Source organism: Choristoneura fumiferana, chromosome 27, assembly GCF_025370935.1.
Source record: "Choristoneura fumiferana chromosome 27, NRCan_CFum_1, whole genome shotgun sequence".
Classification (NCBI taxonomy): Eukaryota; Metazoa; Arthropoda; class Insecta; order Lepidoptera; family Tortricidae; genus Choristoneura; species Choristoneura fumiferana.
The window spans coordinates 1,737,358-1,742,660 of record NC_133498.1 but is presented as its reverse complement, the minus strand read 5'-3'; the positions used below and the strand labels follow the sequence as shown (position 1 = coordinate 1,742,660).

The 5,303-nt window shown below is 37.5% G+C and overlaps 1 long non-coding RNA gene across 1 annotated transcript; it reads left to right on the top strand.

Moving 5' to 3' along the window:
* The first annotated feature begins 2,052 nt into the window (after positions 1-2,052).
* Positions 2,053-3,080, top strand: LOC141443479 (uncharacterized). The gene is made up of 2 exons (XR_012453033.1): positions 2,053-2,401; positions 2,488-3,080. It is a non-coding gene; the product is annotated as an uncharacterized lncRNA (long non-coding RNA).
* Positions 3,081-5,303: the final 2,223 nt, after the last annotated feature.

The following is a 5,303-nucleotide window of genomic DNA, read 5'->3' as shown; positions in this document are numbered from 1 at the left end:
TTACAGCTAAAACTAGTTACAATCTAATTTTGTAATTTGGTTTCCATTATTAATCAAAGGATGAAGACCAAAAAGTGCCACAATGGAAGTGTAGTGGTCGTGGCGCAGCGCCACGCCGGCACGTCCTTCAACCTGCGTCCCTTTTGATAGTTTGATTGTACTTATTATTTGTTATGTACCTACCTATGTAGATTTTGTAAGCAAACTATTAAATAATAGTAGATTATTGTCGTGGCCTGGAAGTAGGCAATTGCTGGCTGAGTATGAGTATTAAACGGACGAGCTTGCGAGTCCGTTTAACTAATACGAAGCCAGCAATTGCTATTCCAGCCGAGACTAATATAAAGCTTTTCTCAAAAATGGTGAATAATTCTGAAATAGAATAAACTTTTTCTCAAAATATATTATAAAATTTAATTTTATTCCAATATTTTTCTTATGCTTTCCCGCCTTTTTTCATTAAAAATAAACTGTAGGTGTATTTTTCCATCGAAAACACCACAAGCTATTTCAGACCCAGTAGAAAAAGTCCGGAGTTCCAACAAAATATCTGATACCGGCCATTAGACTTGGCTGTATACGACTTGTGCCAACATTTCCATGGCCTTTTTAACATCAAAAAAAAATTGTGACTTATTGCAGGCGCGCTAATTCATTATTGTCGAGCTAGCGCGCCTGCAACCTTTTTAACTTTTTAATTTTTCGCTGACCATAAACTATGCACTTCACCTTCTGATATGTAAAGAATAATGTCAACTTTTACGGACATTTTTGAGAAAATATCTTTATTATTATTATTATTATTAAATCTCTGTTACAAGAAATGTCAGGACTTTTAGGGTGATGTCAGGATTTTTGTCAGGACAGGATGAAAATATTTGTTCTTATTGCAACCCTATGTACGTACATTAGACAATACGGCCTCAAGTCCTTAACAAGTCAACTTTTACAAACGTAACTTTTATTCAAACACCCCAAATCACAATAACATTATGAGTCACATTACATCCCTAGCTGTATGGAGACTTTATCACCTATTAAATAAGGTATGATTCAGCGTGCATTATCTGATAACTAGTATCATTGGCGTTAGCCATTGCAATCAATAAATTAATGCCAATCAGTATTGTTTTGTCCTTGTAACAGATATTAGTGAGCCATGGAATAGAGGAATCGTGTTTAATAATGAGTTAGGACCAACAATTTTTAAGAAGGATTTTTTGTTTCATATTTTAACGAGGCTTAGGGCTTGTACAGATAGACTGCATTCCAACTACAATATAACTGCCAACTGGATTAACATTTTTCATTGCAGCTCCATTGCAGTCGGCACAACTGCACACGAGCTGCGAGTAAATGTCAAAAGTAAAAAAAAAAAGTCAAAAGTGTTTTATTTGTGAAACATAGGTGATGGCCGCATAAATACAGAGATGTTACATTTTTTCGTGTTGCACTATGTTTTGCCAGTTGGCGTACAAAAACATTGGCTATTAAGCCAGATCTTAACCTATTATATTTATATATTGAACATTAAATTAGATAGGTATACGAGAAGAAAAAAAAAATTAGACAAAAACAATTACAAACAATTTAGGTCATCATTTAAATATTCGAGAACAGAATAATAGCATTTATTCGTAAGCATGGTTAATAATTTACGTCTCAGAAGTGGTATTGGTAATAGTTTAAGTTCAATTGGTAATTTGTTATAAATTCTTATTGCATGAGAACATACACTCTTACGCATCAAAGCAGTTTTTGCAAGAGCTGGGCACAAATCCTCCCTAAACTTTTGCCCCAAACGTTTGCTAGTGTAAGTGTAGTGTAGTGTGTTTGTAGTGTAGTGTAGTGTATGTGTGGGCAGTCTGCAGTTGCGGTTATGTTGCAGTTAGAATGCCTTACGTAGGTACACCAAATGTGACTATGTCAGCCAATAGTTTCAATTTATTACTACAAAAAATCGGCAAGTGAAAAAAAAATCTATCTACAGGAGTGAGCTACATTATAAGTTGCAGCATAAATCTGCTGCATGCAATCTAACCTTTTTTTTTGAAATTGAGTGTTAACCTATTTTTGCTTATACGTTTTGGTCGTTTAGTTGCGGTTCACTTCTTGATTTTTTTTAAAGGTTTGAATTGGTATCCTGGAAACGTGGAACAGAGGACGCGAAAATTTGGTTTGTCAAGTGTGTTTTCCCGTGGATGATTTTTGGCAATAGTGCCTTGGATTAATATTTTGGTTTAATATTCCTGGGATTTATTTTATGTGACACATATAATGGTGTTCTAAAGTGTTAATTATTATAACCTGGCGAATTAATTGTTTCTCCAACTGCTGCGAGCTGGTGGCTCGTAGTCGCCTCCCTTTTATTAAAAGCCGGATCTGTTTTTGCCAGTTTCGGGTAAGTTTTTTCCTGTTTTGTTGCGAATTTAGGTTTTGTTAGGGCTCATGGTTTGAATAAATTCTTAGTCTCTTTTATCTTTTCAGCTCCCACCTTACGGTGTGGACTTTTGTGGACATCGTACTGCGCTCCGCACACGATTGTGGGCATAATTTGTCATCGCTTCGGTGTCGGGATTGTTGCCTGCATCCAGTGACAGGGGAACCGCTCCACACCAACAACAAAGACCACGTGAAGATTGTCACAAACTTTTGGAGTTTCTTACTAAAAACTTTATTTTTTGGCTTATAACGGCGAACTATTTTAAAATTTCAGTAGTTTCACATTTTTTTTAAAAGTATTCTATGTTTTTCTAACTTTTCGCTTCAGTTTTATATCGTAGTCTTAAGCAAACACGTTCGGAACTCTTTTCTACTGTTAATAGAATTTTATGCGCATAAGATCCTACTTGGTGTTACGCTCTAAAGTATCGCGAATTATTTTGTAATTTCGAAAACTACTTGCATAGTTTATTTGCCCATTCCATATATATTTTGTACTATATTTTTCAAAATTCTAAAAGCCCACGAAGGCCTCCATGATTTCGGTAATCTTTTGGCAAAACAATATGACGACCCGTTAATACTACTCTGTTATTTCATCGGCTGATTTTTTTTACATTAAATCTTTATTAATCATATCTCAAAATTATACGTTTCATTTATAGTGCATTGCACATAAGTGTTGTGTTGTGGGGCTTGCCCGAGGTTCATTGAATTTTGGGTAAGCTTTGCTACAAAATTGGCGCCCGAATAAAAAGGTAAATTATTTTATCGTTAAATTTATAAATTGTTTGAATTTTATTTTCTTTATGTCGTAGGGGATGGCAGTCGCATTCGACTGCGCTTTCGCTTATTGATTCTGCTTATTTTACAGATTAATATTAAAAGGGTATGTTTTTACTCTCCCGCCTGTGATAGTTTTTAGTTCTGCAAGTCCACCCTTGTTCTTGGTTCGTTTTCACGCTCAACTACGTCCGAAGTTCTGTGCTTCACACGCAGTCTAATTGAATATACTCTGTGTTGTAATCAAGTGATAAGAATACTGTATAATTGTTCACATTTATGCGTTTTATTCAGTCCTCAACTTTTTAATCCTGTATTGCTCATTTAGTAGGTTACAATTCCGCTTATTTAAAACAGTAGTTACGTAGTATCTTCTGTTTTATTTTACTATTTGGCGGTTGTATTAGTTACTGGATTTCTGCTGTTTGTTAATTATGGAAGGGGATAGTGCTGTTGAATCCATTCACGAAACACCTAATCTGGCTTCTCCGATCCTTCAACCGAGACGGCGCATTCTAAATCCTGAAGCTGGTGAACAATTCCACGACTCAATTATGGGGGAACCTACGCCACCACATTTCGTCACGCGTACTATGGTGAAGGAGGAGTCTTTGACGAAATGGGGAATAAAGTTCTCAGGTAATACTTGTGTTCGCGATTTTTTCTTTCGGATTGAAGAAGAATCTGAGGCTCGCGGTGCTCCTACCTCGTACATCGTGCGTCGCTTTCACGAATTACTTAGCGATACAGCTCTTAAATATTTCCGATCTATCAAGCATCCAGCTTTGAGTTATGAAAGCCTTAAGTCAGCCTTTTTGAAGACGTTCGACGTTGTTGACTTTGACTTCAAGGTGGAACGTGAATTACGTAGTTTGAAGCAGAGGGAAACCAGTCTATGCGAGACTTCATCATTGAGGCGAGAGATCTGAATTCAAAGCTTCTTTCACCAATTAGTGAAGACGGTCTTTTCCTTATCGTAAAGTATGGGATACATCCTCGCTATTTTCCTTGTTTGGCAACAAATTTGATAGATGATTTAGATTCTTTATTACAGATTGCCGGGAACTTTGAAACTTTCCAGCCTCAAGCTAGTTCTTCAAAACACGTTGCACCTGTGCAGATACAACAATCTCCTCCTTTGTGCTTGAAATGCAGTGATGCCGGACACCAGTATCGCGCGTGTCCAAAATATCCCGGACCCATTTGCTTCCGTTGCAAGCGTGAGGGAGTGATCACTCGTGACTGTGCTGCTTGTAATCCGTCTTCCCAAAAAAACTAATAACTGGTGTGCGGTCTAGCCCAACCGTATCACCCGTTGTTATTACTGATTCTGAAGATAACCGTTTGTTTGTCGAGATTTATATTGCAGGCGTGCGTGTTAAGGCATTGTTAGATTCTGGAGCTCAAACTTCTTTAGTTGATGTTTCGCTTTTGGCTGATTTAGGTATCACTTTTTGCACGAAGATTCGTCCGTCTGTGGTTTCAGCGGATAATTCTCCGATTGAGATACTGGGGGGCGCAGACCTTCCCATTCATTTTAATGGATCGATTGTGTTCCATTCATGTCTGGTTGGTAGGAATTTACCAACTTTATTCATTTTAGGGATCGAATTTTGGAATAAATTTGGTCTTACGTCCGTATTAAGTAGAGCTTTTGAACAGGAATTTTCTGGTGATTTGTTCATTCCGCGGCCGGTTACAGTCAGTCATTCCCAGACTGTTAACGAGGTTCGTTTCATTCAACCACGATGTACTTTGTCATCTGAACAAGAATCTCAACTGCAAACCGTGATCGATGAGTTCAAGGAGATATCTTCGGATGTTAAGGGATTAGGATGTACCACCTGGCTTTCTCATAAGATAGAAACAGTTGGATCGCCGATTCGACAACGCGCTTATCCTACGTCACCTGTTAAACTCAAATTACTCAATGAAGAGATTGATAAAATGTTAGAGATGGGAGTTATTCGTCCGTCCCGTTCGCCGTGGGCTAGTCCAGTGGTCATGGTAACCAAGAAGGATGGTTCCGTGAGATTTTGTGTAGACAGTAGGAAATTAAACGCTGTAACTGTACGTGA